The sequence below is a fragment of the Myotis myotis genome, unplaced genomic scaffold (assembly GCF_014108235.1).
Source record: "Myotis myotis isolate mMyoMyo1 unplaced genomic scaffold, mMyoMyo1.p scaffold_m19_p_4, whole genome shotgun sequence".
NCBI lineage: Eukaryota > Metazoa > Chordata > Mammalia > Chiroptera > Vespertilionidae > Myotis > Myotis myotis.
In genome coordinates, this window is record NW_023416346.1 from 122,100,684 (window position 1) to 122,115,896 (window position 15,213).

Consider the following 15,213-nt stretch of genomic DNA (forward strand, 5'->3'; position numbering starts at 1 on the left):
TTCTTTTTCGGTTGGGTATTTTTTGTTTCTTCATATTTCAAATCTTTGGCTTGATTCTTGGGATCCTCTTGTCTGCTGTTGAATCTCTGTATATTATTCTTTATTTCAGTCAGTGTATGCTTAATTTCTAGTTGGTCTTTTTTCATATCCTCCAGGGTCTCACTAAATTTATCGGCGGTTTCCATAAAATTCTTGAAAAACCTTATAAACGTGGTTTTGAACTCTATATCCAGTCGTTTGCTTTCCTCCATTTCTGTCATTTGTGACCTGTTTCTTTGTCTCCGCATTTTGGCTGCTTCCCTGTGTTGGTAGAGTGGTTTTGTGTGCTAGGTGTCCTGTAGGGCCCAGTGGCTCAGCCTCCCCAGTTACCTAAGGTGGACATTCTTGGTGCACCCCCTTGTGGTCTTTGTGCACAGTCTTGTTGTAGTTATGCCTTGATTGTTGTAGGATCACTGGGAGGAATTGACCTCCAGGCCAATTGGCAGTGAGAATCAGCTGTGTCTGCGGTGGGAGAACTTCTGTGCTGAAACACCCTTATGGGGCAAGACTTGCTTCAGTGGGGCTTTGGTGCTCACTGAGTCTGCCCCCTGAGTGTGTCCCTTATGGATCTGAGGAGTTGTAATCTGGATGGTCCCACTCTGACCACTGGGTTCTCTGGCTCTTGGATCTAAGGAGGTGCTAATTTAGTCTCTTCCTGAGGTTACCCAGCAGGAGCTACGAAAAGATCTGCAGATTCCCCTTCCTTTTTTGGAGTTTGGAGGTGCCCAGATGAGGCCCAGCTGTGAAGCAATGCAAGCTGCTGTGGGGCCTTGGGCCTTCTCTTGGAAGTTCTGGGTCTGTCTGGCCCAGCTGTAATTTGTTAGGTAATTTTCAGGTTGAAAAGGGCCAGGGCATTCATATGCAAAAGCCTCTGCCACAGCCTGGGTGGGGCAGGGTCTCAAGGAATCAACAGGGTGGAGCAAGCAGCTATGGCTGATCGTCGGCCCTGCCCTAAGGGGCCGCGCGTCTCGGTGTCCCGGTAATTTAATTGCTGCAAGCACCTCTGAGGGATAGCCACCCTCAAGTTCCGAGTTCTGCCTGCTTCCAGACAGTCCAGTTTCTCCCTGTATGAGTCCTGGGTCTCCAGAGACTTCCCGGAACTGGTGTTCAGAGCAGTTGGGAGCTTGCGACTCCCTCCCGATTCAAAAGGACAGCCGCGTTCTCAGGTACCAGCCCCTTTCCGCGCGTGTTTGAGCCTCTGTACCTTTGCACTTTACTTCCGCAACTCCTAAGTCTCAGAGTGCTTTTCTCTTTCCTTTTAGTTGTAGAATTTCCACTCAGCCAGCCTTCCTGTAGTTCTGGATGATGTCCGTTTTGTCTTTTTGTTGTATTTTTGAAGTTGTTGTAGGAGGCAGCAATTTCGGTGTTTACCTATGCCACCATCTTGGTTTCTCCTTGAGAGACACTTTTCAATTTATGTGAGCATATGAAACAGAATTCTCCTGTTATCCAGGGTTTCATATTTTTGCAGTGCTACTAATACAATATGGCAGCTTTTCCAGAAGGGAGTGTTGCTTTGTGTGTATGTCAGAAAGAAGGCAAAGAATGAACTCCCCAGAAGCGCATACAAAGTTTGTTCTATGCTAATGACCCCTGCAGAGAAGCAGATGGGAAAGGGAAATTAGTTAGTCCTGACTTTGACTTTCACCCAGCCCAACTCTGCACATTGTCCAGCCTGCTTCTTACTCAGAAAGGCTCACTTTGCAAAGCCTGTTCTGGAGACATCCTAGGAATACTCTTGTCCTCCAATGTGAAATGAAATGTTTGCTTTATACAAGATTATTACATGGAGTTTAAGTGGCTGTGAACAGTAAAGTGAGGAGAAAACAGATTGGCAAATGATTTCCCCACGAGTAGAAATCAGAACAATGGGTTTAGCGGAAAATGTAGGGAATGGAATGGTATTATAGATGTTGGACCTATTTCTGGGTGGTTCAGCAATGGACCCCTTTAGATGGGGATTAGAGAGCTTGGAAAAAGTCCATCAGATTTTAAGGCAGGTGATCTCAACCCTAGGGGACATGGCCAAATTATCAGGGGAGAATCTTCAAAGGACATCCTTCCCCATTCTGAGGGCTTCTGATGTTCCTTGGGATTGATATAGGGGCTGGCTATCTTCCCTTTGCTCCACAGATCCATTCTCTATCCTCCTCCACTCTGCTCTATGCTCCATGTGGACTGCGTCACTAAATGCATCAGACTGTCTTGCCCTTGTTCTTCTCGTTGGCTTCATCCAATGGGAGACAGTGGCAGGAAGTTGAGGGCAAGGAGAATGTGAGGTTGTGGGATTTATTTTCCCTGCCAGGTCAACCTGACTTGCCAAACAGCTTCCACAAGATGGCTGAGTCCACTACTGCCCTTTGGGTACTACTCTCTTCTTTGCTCTTCCAACCTTAGGGGGAGTGGTACCAGCTCCCTGCAGCTATTTGTTCCAAGGTACTGCACTCTCCTTTGAGATTTCCCTAAACCCTGACCACACCTCTGCAAATTGTCTCTCCATTAACCTCTCCTAGATTTCTCCTAGTTGACTGTGACTTTTGTTTCCAGCCAGGACCCAGTTGGTGAGTGCTGAGTGTGGGCAGTGGGTGGTATGGTTGTCTGGCCTATGCAAGGTAAAAAGCTAAGTGATTTAAATTCTCATTTGCTTCCCTGTCCTTCTTCCACAACCCCCTTCTGAATAGCAATGCAGCCTAGTCAAGAAGCAGGAGGTAGAAGGAAAGGAGGGAATGGGGCAAAGGAGCAGTATTAGGGAGAGAATGCCTGAGACATCACCATTTTCCTTTCACTTCAGGGTCTGTGGAAATCCTGATTAGTCTGGAAGCAAGTACTGTACAGCAAAGACCAAACTTGCCAATTTGTAAAACCAAATTGGATGTGGCCACTCATTAAACTAATGCATATTCTGCTTTAAAAGAGAAAGTACACAGGAAACATTACTCTCCTTTTCCCCTCGCTGACTATTTCAACTAATAGGTCTGCAGATTAGTCACTTTGCTAATGAGTAGTTTTACCCTGGCCTTCAGTGAACTAGGTCAGAGAGAGGCCCTGAAAACTCTTGGAAAACCTCATGAAAAGTTCTATTCTTTTGACCCATTAGCAGAGAGATGATATTTGCCAGTGATCAATGTTTATATATCATAGATACATTTGGAAATTTAATTATTTTTCTAAAAATCAATTGAGAAAATAAGACATATAGTAATAGAATCAAAATAGAACATGCCAAGACCCAATGTGTTCTTATTTTTCATTGGTCTCTAAGATTTTCACAGCCTAGAAAAGCAAGCAAGAAGAAACTGTTTCACCAGGTCTTCTATATCAATGGCAATTGTGTCCCCCACGGGACACTTGGCAATGTCTGGAGACACTTTTGGTTATCACCACTGGAGTGAGGATTCTACTGGCATCTAGTGGGGAGAGACAAGGGATGCTGCTAAAGATCCCACAATGCACAGGCTGACCCTGACAGCAAAGAATGATCCAGCTCAAAATGTCAGGAGTGCTGAGGTTGAGAAACCTTTATCTGCATTAAAATTACAGCTCCATCAGCAAGGAAATTAGTATCAAATAATATCCATAACTTTTCAATTTAAAAACCACACTCCAAGGAAGCTAAATACCACTAGTTTACTGATAACACTATAAATCACTCATTAAATACTATTGTCTTAGAGTCTGTAGTGTTTTGAAAATGGCAAGTTTAGTGCCTTTTTTGAGTGTAATTGATGTTTTTCAAAATAGAAACCAGGCTAGTTGGTCAGATGGAATAAAATATTTTGGGAGCACATGGAGTCTTTTTTAAAATCGTCTCTCTAATCAAAAGCATTTTCCCTTCCGATTGTGGTTCTAACTAAAGAGATGCCCAGCCTAAAAGAAATGGTCTGAGGTTCAGAGTGCAGATCAGGGTGTGGGTAGTGAAATTAGCATCTTAACCATTAGCAATTGCAAAGAAGAGATGAGACTAGTGCTGTTTGGGAAGGATTTTACCAAACACAAAGGTATCAAATGATCTGTTTCATTTTCACCCAAAATAGTTCTGGCTTGAATATGAGATCCTCAAGGTGTCTTCGAACAAGGAGGAAAAAAATCTGTTCTGGGAATTGACTACTGTTGCCTCCCCCTATCCCAAACAACTGAGATTTGCTAGTGAAAGAAGAGGCCAAGAGTGTCTTACTTACAGTGTTTGTCACTAAGGTATGTGGTATGCTTCTAAATAGAAAAACTTACACTGTGCTAGAGAAGCAGGTTCAAGAGAAATCAAAGAGCTATTAAAACAGCTAAAAGCTGCCCTCGCCAGTTTGGCTCACTGGATAGAGCGTCGGCCTGGTGACTGAAGAGTCCTGGGTTCAATTCCTGTCAAGGGCATGTACCTTGGTTGCAGGCACATCCCCAGTAGGGGGTGTGCAGGAGGCAGCTGATTGATGTTTCTCTCTCATCGATGTTTCTAACTCTCTATCCCTCTCCTTTCCTCTCTGTAAAAAATCAATAAAATATGTTTTAAAGAAACAAAACAACAACAACAACAACAACAAAAACAGCCTGGTATTAAAATTAATGAAGAGGCTGGAAGGATGGAGATAGAGAAACTATTTTAAGGTCAATCTCCAAGAAGATGAAGAAAACAAATGTAGGCAGGTAGAAGGAAATGTCAAATTAATTATCCGAAGAAGGATTACATTTCTTGGAAAAACTGACCCTATGCAAATTTGCAAGTCCAAATACCATTCTTCTGAGTCTGTTAGAAAAATCACTTAAGGGCTTCACCAATTCAGGAGTGCTTGAGAGTTTGTTGAAATTTTTGCTCTTCTCCAAAAGAATGTTCCTAGAAACAGAAATTGGTCTGCTCAGGCTGACAACATTGAAATAATGAAGAGCTCAGATAGGCCCAAGCTGCAGGAATTTAACAAGCTTGTCCAAATAATGGGTAAATAGTGGATGAAACTCACTGCCAAAGTTGTGCAACTTGGCTTTGTGTAACATCCAAGCCCAGTTCGCTGCCAGGTGAGGGTATGGGGGAGTGTGTGACTGTCAAGGCTGACCCCCTCCTATGTGGCCTGCTGGAAGTGGGCTCTCGCATTGATACTTTAAGAATGTTCTAATTTCTGAGCCAATATGGTTCCATAATATACAGTGGTGAGTTGGGGTCAACATACTCTATCAAAGCCAATAATACTGGACAATAAGTAAGTAAAAATGCTAACAATCTTTGTTATGGGATCTACTTTTTGAAGATAAACCAATCAATGGTTTATCCTAATCCAAATGGTGGGGATTAAAATAGCAGAAAGTATTGAAGTGGTATTTGAAAGCAACAGAATAAATCAAGAAGAAACAAGAATTTAATATGGTAGAAACAATTCCAGCAAGGATTAGCAAGAAAGTAAAGATGGTCATGCCCCAATGGGAATAAAGCTAATGGCAATAATATCTAACCCTTATTCACTTCTTCTTTTGTGCCAGAGATTGCTTAGTGTTTTTATTAACATTATCCTATATAATAAAAGGCTAATATGCAAATTGTCCCCCCTGAAGTTTGACCAACTGGGAGTTCAACTGCTCGCCATGATGTGCGCTGACCACCAGGGGGCAGAGCAGAATGAAGGAAGGCCCCAGACGGCAGCTGGCAGCCAGGGGAAGCAAGGGCCCCAATCGGCCCTGATGGCCAGCCAGGCCTAGGGACCCTACCCCTGCATGAATTTCATACACCGGGCCTCTAGTCTTTAATGTTAACATTGAATCTTCTTCACAGCTCTATGAAGTAGATACCATTACCCCATTTTATAGATGAGAACCTGAGATGCAAAGGCTTTAAATTCCAAGTTCCCATAACTAAAAAGCAGCAGAGCTGGGATTTGAATCCATGGCTCTCTGACCAAGCTATTATTCTACCGGCACAAACTTTCTGGCTGTGTGGTGGAGTAGGATGATGCCCCAGGAGAACAGCAGAAGTTTCATCACTTGGGTTTTTAGACTGAACAAAATATTAGTATGTGTGTCATAGGAAGTAATCTCTAAAGGCTCAGGGGTGGGTTAAAATAATATCTGCAACTTCCATTTCTGAATGTTAAGGGCTCTTAATTCACAGCACTAGCCATATATTAGTGTAACCCATTGCAGTTTTCATAGAACCTTCCCTCACACTTTCTCATCTGAGCCTCTCTGAAATTTTGTGAAGTAGGCAGGCCACATATTACCATGTGTCTTCTCAAAGATGTGATGGGCAGTTCCATCAGAAATGAAGCATTGCCAAGTTACTTATCATCAAAAATATGTGGGAGGAGGGGGAAATGTGATTCCAAAAAAGTTGCTTATTTCAACCCTGAACAGTTCATAGGAGTTTATAATTTATTTCCATAACAGTGTGATTGCTTCCTTTTCAACAAGGCTTTGACTCACTTGGAGGAATGTATTCCATTACAAGTCTGCTGGCTTCAGGCTTTATGTAGAACTAGTTGGTTGCCATGACGATTGGGACTAACAAAATACAAACCATGAACTCTTTCAATACTGGTCACTGACTCGCTTCTAACAGTCCACTTCAGAACTGTGGAAGCTGATGATGTTTCTGAGGAAATATATATTCTTATCCTCATTCATTTTAGGGGGTTCCTCTTTCTAGTTTGAAAGTAATCTGAGGACATCTGCTTTGGGTTTAAGGGAAACTTGGACATAAGGCTTTGTGTCTCTGTGTCTAATGAGTGTTTAGAGAGCAGTGTCTTCAGCCATGTTACTCTATTCTTTAAAAATGTGCACTTCTCATACAAAATAAATTTTAGCTCTGGTTGAGGCAAAAAAGGTAATTTACTGAAGTTTACTAATGGCTTGACATAGCATAACCTCTACAACATTTATTACTTAAGCACCTAACAGAAGATGTTTATTCACTATACCAAAAGGTTATAAGATGTGTTTTAATTTTGAAAAACAAGATAATTTATAAGATACCATAAGACCTCACTGGTTATGGCTAAATGGGGAATTGGAGGGAAAAGGCAAGGAAGTTAAATTTGAAATAGTTTTTCTAAATTGTGGTGAACCTCTGTTTTTCTTTGCTCAGCTTCCATCCCCAAATCTTCTGGTAATAATATAATTCTCTTTGGATGACTACCCCTCTACTGAACCTTCAGTCATGTAATTCAGGTGTCGTTGACCCCACTCTATTTCCAGGGATAGTCTTGTGACACAAGCCTGACCAATCAGAATACTGCATTTTATTGAATATGGAGATTGACCAAAAGCCAGGCCAATCTTAGCCAATAAGACTCAATTCCATGATTTTTGTTGGAACTCTTGAGATGGAGGGATGTTCTGATGGGGTTGCTGAACAGTTATCTGAAAGCCTAGAGTTATTGGCAGCCATCTTACTATCATGAGGAGACAGTCACTTGAGAGTGGAATCTACTTAGAGGGAAAACAGAAGAGACATGCAAAGAGTAAGACCAATTTCCAGTAACAGTGTTTGAGCCCTAGATCAAGCCTTGCCTGAAGTCTGTCTCTGGATTTTTCAGCTTTTTTGGCCAATGAATTTCTTTTCTCTTTAAGTTTAGTTTAATTTGGCTTGCTATTTACAACATTCCTGATTAATACAGGAAAAAGCCTATATTATTTTATTTATTTATTTTTAAAACCTATATTATTTTAAATACATGCAATAATTAAATCTAAGCTTAAAATTAGAAGAGCTCTCCAGGGACCCTGTTTCAATGGTGAGATAATTATGGTGTCTAATAAGCCTAATTAATTCCATTGTAATCAATCCCTTGGGGGAAGTCTATTTGCTTAAATATTTTAGAGATTTCCCCCTTACAATCTTATTTATTATTTTGATTTGTGCTCCTGAGAAATATTTGGCTCAGAAAGGATATATTTTGACTCCCATCTTAGCTAAAAAACATCAGTGGGATTTTATTGTAGAAAATGTATTTTTCTCACAAAGTCTTTCTCAGCCTGATGAATAAATGAACGTGCTGATATCCTGATCATAAACAATCCTGAATTTCCAACAGAAAAACTGAACATACTGTTTTTCAGTCCTCAGTTTCAAGCTATTTACATTTAACAAAATTTTGCTCTACAAGTCACTATATAGGTTTTTATTTATTTTTAATCGTAAAACATTTGGAGGCCCAGCTGAAAATGAACTTAATGACATTATGATTATTATCTTGTTTTTCTTTCAACATCTTCAGAAACTTTACACAATTTTCTATTCGTTACCATCCATCTTACAGAATTAATATATTTATTTTCATAGATACTTTGGGTTATTAATAAGATACTAAGTGTTATATTATGGCAGGGACTCTTAATCTTGACTGCTGATTAGAATATCCTGGGGAGCTTTTAAAAAATACTAATGGCATGGCCCCACCCTAGACCAACTGAATCAGAATTCTTTTTGGAGTAGAGACCTGGTATGGGTGTTTGTTAAAAGCCCCTCAGGTGATTTTAATGTCCAGCCAGAGCTGAGAACAACTTCATTGCTGAAAATATTGACCAGATAGAATCTATTACTTGTTTCAGTAAAGCATCATTTAATAAGGAGTCTTTTGCCCTAGCTAGTTTGGCTCAGTTGATAGAGCGTTGGCTTGGGCCCATGGACTGAAGGGTCCCAGGTTCGATTCTGGTCAAGGGCACTTACCTTGGTTGCAGGCTCCATCCCTGGCCCTGGTCAGGCACATGCGGGAGGCAACCAATTAATGTGTCTCTGTCACATCGGTGTTTCCCTCTCTCCATCTCTCCCCCTCCTTTCCACTCTTTAAAAATAAGTGGAAAAATATCCTCAGGTGAGGATTAACAACAACAAAAAAATGATAATAAGGAATCTTTTAAAAACACTCTTAATTTCTCAAAATGGAATTCAAATATTATATACACAATACATTATATATATATTTGAGCAATTCAGTTAGGTTCTGGGTATATTGAGGCACTTCTCACCAAACATGATCTTTTGTAGTTTCCTTTCAAAGGAATGTATAATCTTGCTATTTGCCATGTATTAGAACATCATTCTTTCTTCAAAGTGAATTATCTCCATTAATATCCTCGAATATTGTCTATTTAAAATTACATATTTCTGAAATTGTTGTTAACTTTCCTCAATAGAGTGCTTAATTACTATTTTTCCAATTCTAGATGGTAGTGTTTGTACTTGATTATTGTCTCAGATGATATTATCTTCTTTCAGTTCTAAATAGTGCATAAAACCTAAAAGAGATCCAAAGCAACTTTTAGCAAGAGAGAGATAAAGGTAGCAGGATGAAGCTAATCACAGAATCTCTTTCCCCTAATATGGACAAAAGGGATTTTTAAAAAATAGCATAAATTTACTAGCAGCAACCATAGAAGAAAAGAGTATCACCTGGTGGCCCTCAAAATAAGAAATGGTGGCCAGAGGAAGAAATTGATAATTTAGGCTCTTATTCTGGCTCAGTGGTGTGCTGGAGCTGATTCACACTGGCTTATGAGAACCTGTAGTCCAATTTTCAGGGATTTTCTCAAACCAGGTATTAAACAGAGCAATTATTAAAAATTAAATTAGATTAACTTATAATTACATAAATTATATTTAAAATAAAGGTTGTAAATCATCACTTCCTAATTGTTTTACTTCCTTTACTATAATTTATGCTCGAGGTTATTTTTATCTATTGTATCTACATGGCAGAAATACTGTATAGTGAATGATGTGTGCTCCAATTCCACATTTAGCATTGTCATGTTGGTAGCTTGAAATTGGCTGTGGTGGGAGTATTTATACTATGGTAATTGGCATATACTATACTTTAGGGATTTTTATTTTTGAGAACCAATTCTGAAACATTTACCACCATACCACTGACCTGAAGTGGTACTGAGGGAGAAAAAAGTGAGTCTACAAAACCACCAATTTTCACCAGTAGCTCTTAATTTAGAGAGAAGTGAATTGATGAAGATAGTAGGAAACTCTAGGAAAAATTAAAGAAAAGACTTGAGTATTTCATCAGAGACAGAAAATTCTAAAAATTCCTTGAGTGTGCCATTTACTATGGATTCATACAACATTAGGGGCATAATTTCAAGCCTAAAGATACAACATATTAAGTAGAAGATATGTCCTCAAGTATGAGGTCTGAACTCCTAGTACAGGACACAGAACATGTCCACCAACAAAGGGAGCACACACCTACAGTTGAACTCTCTACGTCTACCCTTATGACCTTGTCATCAGTGTAGAGAAAAGTGTATAGAACACCTCATTTAGACTTCAAATTGGAGCTCTAAGAGGAAGATAAATGAGTTTTAGGTAAATTAGAAGAGGGTCAAGAATTCACTCACACATGTCAGAGAAAACAGAAGGTCCAGACAGCTGCCAATATTGAGAATGAAGACAAAAATAAACTAGAAGAAATGCTAAAACAGCAGATGTGGTTAAAAAGGGATATGCCAGAGTTAAGGAAACAAATTGAGCACCAGATCAATACAATTAGAAGTTGAATAAATTAACTAGAAAGAACAAGAAGAAATAACACAAAGTGAAATATCAAATGATGGACAGGAAAAAAAAAACTTGAAGTTATACAGTTAGAACAGAGGACAAAACAAATGTTATAATTATAGAATACAAGTAACTAAACAGAATTGGGCAACACCTCAACTAGGGGATCAGAATTAACATCACAAATGAGGGTCAGATGGACATCAAATGGATGTGGTACCCTGAGGAGGACACAATACTTATATAGTTTTCTGGCTGGGAATGTATAACAGAATCTAAGCAACATTCTATTAAAAAATGAAAAAGGTATGTATTCTTTTATATGTCAACTAGGGGCTTGGTGCATGAAATTCGTGCACAGAGGGGGGGGGTTCCTCAGCCCGGCCTGCACCCTCTACAATCTGGTACCCCCCGAGGGATCGAGCCTAAACCGGCAGTCAGACATCCCTCTCTCAATCTGGGATGACTGGCTCCTAACCACTTGCCTGCATGATCACCCCTAACCCCTCTGCCTGCTGGCCTGATACCCCTACCTTGCCCCCCCTGCTGGCATGATCACCCCTAACCTCTCTGCCTGCCTAACTGATCACCCCTAACTGCCTCTGCCTGCCTGCCTGATCGCCCCTAACTGCCCTCCGTGCCAGCCTGATCTTGCCCCCAACTGCCCTCCCCTGCCAGCCTGATCTCATCCCCAACTGTCCTCCCCTGCCAGCTTGATCACCCCTAACCCGCTGCCAGCCTGATCTTGCCCCTAACTGCTCTCCCCTGCCAGCCTGATCGCTCCTAACTGCCTCTGCCTCGGCCCCCACCACCATGGCTTTGTCCAGAAGGAAGTTGGATGGCCGGAAGATGGCCGATCGACCTGGTCTAATTAGCATATTACCCTTTTATTAGTATAGATAGATTATATAGGATAGGATTGCTTAAATGGAGGAGGGGGGGAGCCTTTTTCAACAGGAGGAGATGCTCTTGCCAGACAAACACACATAATCCCTATATCTGGACTGATAGCCAGCCATATGCACTTTGCTGCCAAACTGGTTATTAAAAAATTGAACCACTTTCTTACACCTTGCACCAAACAGCTGTTGCCCTTAAAACCCCTCCAATTTGAAGTCTAAATGAGGTGTTCAGTCCCCACCTTAGGTTCTGCCTTTGCAGTTCACCCAGATTTGGTTCTGATTGGTCGGTTTCTATGCCAGTTAGCATCAAAAGCTCCGCCTCCTATGCAGCCATTGGCTCTTCTGGGAAATCCAGAACACCCGCTGACAGCTCTCTCTCTCTCTCTCTCTCTCTCTCTCTCTCTCTCTCTCTCTCTCTCTCGGCCTATCTCCGGGCCTTATCTGCAGCCTCCGGCAGCTGCAGATCAGGCTCCGCCTCTCTAGCTGTGGCTGCCTTGCCCTGCCCACCCGCCGGGCACCAGCCTTGCTGTGATAGGAGCCTGTGGGCCATGGGGGAGGGATGAGAGGTGCTCCATGCACTTCCTGGTGACCATTCATTTGGTTGTTTTGGTCATTATGGCCATTGGCCTTTTATTATATAAATGTCCAAAATAGGCAAATCTATAGAGATAGAAAATAGATTAGTGGTTGTCTAGGCCTGAGAGAAAATGGGGAATGACCACTAATGGGTACAAGGTTTACTTTTGGGGTGGTGAAAATACTCTAAAATAGATTGTGGTGATGTTTGAACAACTGTGAATATATTAACAAGCATTGAATTGCACACTTAAATGAGTGAAATGTATGGTGTGTGAATTATCTATAATAATAAAAGTGTGATATGCTAATTAGACTGGATGTCCTTCTGGACGACCTGCGGGACAAAGCTGGTGCTGTGAGGGAAGCCAGTGCCAGCAGCCGGGAGAAGAAAGGCCTACTCTTGCACGAATTTCGTGCATTGGGCCTCTGGTATTTAAACTGATAAGAACAGATACTACACTTGATCTTAGCCAAAAGGCCGAGAAGCGATGGGCCTCTGGTATTTAAATAAAATGGTTATTAAAAATGTTTGAACAAAAAGGAAATAAATAGAATGGCATTTAACTAGCACAGGAAAAAACTTTTTGTGCTATTTTGATTTTTAACAGATCAGAATTTAGAACACCCCTCTCCCTTAGCACTAGTGGACATGAGGAATAGTAATTCATAGCAAGATATTTATTGAGTTACTTTGTGCCAGGCACTGGATTGGGGGCTGAGAATAGTGAATGAGACAGGCATGATCACGACACTCATAGTACTTAGAATGGGCTAGAAAGACACACATTAAGTACCTACTTACATAATAGAGTAAAGGTCCTAGAAGTAATACACAGATAGGAGGGAAAGGTATAATGGAGGACCCCAATCTAATATGGGAAGGGAGGGAGAGTTTCTTTAATGTTTGAGTTGAGCTTTGAGGATTAAGAATAAACTATGAAGATTGAGTGTGAGGTCTAGAGGATTCCAGGCAGAGAGAACTGGACCTCCTCTGCCAAGGAAACAAAGGACAGAGGACAGTGAGAATTGGGGGCAGCATGGAAGGTGCTGAAGGGGCTGGCAGACCCTGAGGGCCTCATAAGCCACTTCAGGCATTTGATCTTTATTTCCAAAGCCATGGGAAGCTGTTGACAGATTTTAAGAAGAGTTTTTAATTCATGTCTTGAGTATGCTTTGCTATTAAATTTCCCACTGAGTAACATAAAAATGAAACTACTAGATTATGCCAATGGAGATGATGTGGCTCCCCTACTTCTTACAAATTTCCTAGTGCATGTTTTCTTAGATTTTAGTCCCTGGGAAACAGTACAAGCAATTCCCAGATGGAGAAAGGAGGGGAGAATGTACAGAGGAGCTCCGAGGAAATTAAGCTGGACCACATGAGCTTTGATGAGCTCAGCAACATCAGTAACACAATAATCCATAAGGACACACTGGCTTTTAAGCTTTGGATGTATGTTGGAGAATGAGATCATGCCCTATGACTCTAAAATCTTGTTATTTACAGCTGCAATACTAAAATTGGCACTCTAGGCACTTTATAAAGTATGGGTGGAGTAGCTTGTGGCCTCGATTATATATTGCCTAGACTATGAGCTGGTATCCCCAATTGAGTACAGGTGAAAACAGATGGAAAATAAATTTTCCTACAATTCTCAGTGTGTTTTCATTGACTTAGCATCTGTTGGAAAATTTGTTCTGAGAATAGCATCAAGGAGCTGATCTACATAGTGGGCAATGGCCAACTAAGGCCTCTGAAAGATGGTTTCTCCATTGGCCAAAAAGTGCTTTGCCAAAGTCCTCAAGGCTATGGGGTTGCCTTGACAACATTAAGTAAAACAAGACATTGAAGTTCTTTAAATTTACCATAAATCATGAGGTATAGTTGCTCTTAATTCTGGACCTTTGATATGTATTCTCTGGTTGATTTAACTTTTTTCTTGGCTGAATGTGGTGAGGGGATAACTTCTATGCTGTTAATGGTCATTCAAAACACTTTTGTCTCTCCTTACTCTTGAACTTCACTTGTTTTTTTCCTTGTCCTCTTTTACTACAATCCTCTTTGTTTCTTGATCTCTTCCTTTGACTGACCTGCAAGAATTTTGAGCTGTTAAATACATGGTTCCAGCTCGATAAGTTGAACTCATCAAGATCAACCAGAAAATAATATGCTTTATTAAAAACAATTCATTTCTACTATGTTCAAGGTATGCACTCTGACCTCAATGCAACATTTTAACTTTGCTAGTCATCCTCCTTTCTACTTTGGCTTCTCTGACACCCATATATCCTGCTGCCCTTTTGCTGCAGTCACAGTGATTGATATCTCAGTTTTCATCCAAACCCAAATCTGATTATTTATGCCAATCATACTGGTTCTATTATTCTTGACAATGAATTATTACTTTAAGAACATTTGCAGCCATTTTTCCCTCCAGCTTGAGGAGGAAGCCAGCAGTATTGTGGACAAGTTACAGAGAAGTGAAGTTGGAGCCCTAATGTATTGTTTCTGGAGCCCATGCTAGTTCTCAACATCCCATAAGGTGACCTAATTAGTTCCCTTATTGTTGAAGCTGATATAAACTAGGATATTCTGTTAGTTGTATCTAAAAACACACTTGCTGAATTCCTTCTTTGTCCCTTGGCCTATACTTCTCAGGCTCCTTCTTTGGTTTGCTTCTTCCATCTTAAGGTTTTGTGCTTGGTCCTCTTTTCTTATTCTCTAATCTCAATGAGTAAACTCATCCATTCCTCTTGCTTCAACTGCAGTTAATATGTTGATGGCTTCCAACCTAAACTTACCTAGGGGAATTAAGGGGCTCCGTGGAGGAGATAGGTGAGGGGTGACTCTGTACCAAAGGTGGCCTGGGAAAAGAAAGAATAAAAGGGTGTTCCAGGAGAGGAAATATAGCAGGTATGAAGGCTGGAAGGCATGGTAAAGAACTGAAAAAAGTTCTCTATAGAGTATTCATGTATACATGGGGAAGTAGTAAGAGATGAGACTGTAGAGATAATCATGGGCCAGATCTTAAATGGCATGCACACCATGGAAAGAAGTATGAAATCTAACCCAATGATAATGGAAAGCCAATCAAGGGTTTTAGTCAAGACTATGAGACTATGTCCTCATAAGATTTACATTTTAGAATGGAAAATGGATTGTAAAAGATTCGTGACCAGAGGTTACTGCAGAGGTTACTACAGGTAAGAAGC

At 40.8% G+C, this 15,213-nt stretch overlaps 1 pseudogene; it reads right to left on the bottom strand.

The window, feature by feature from the left end:
- Nucleotides 1-12,387: 12,387 nt before the first annotated feature.
- On the bottom strand, nucleotides 12,388-12,490 carry LOC118654929 (annotated as a pseudogene).
- Between the last annotated feature and the right edge of the window lie 2,723 nt (nucleotides 12,491-15,213).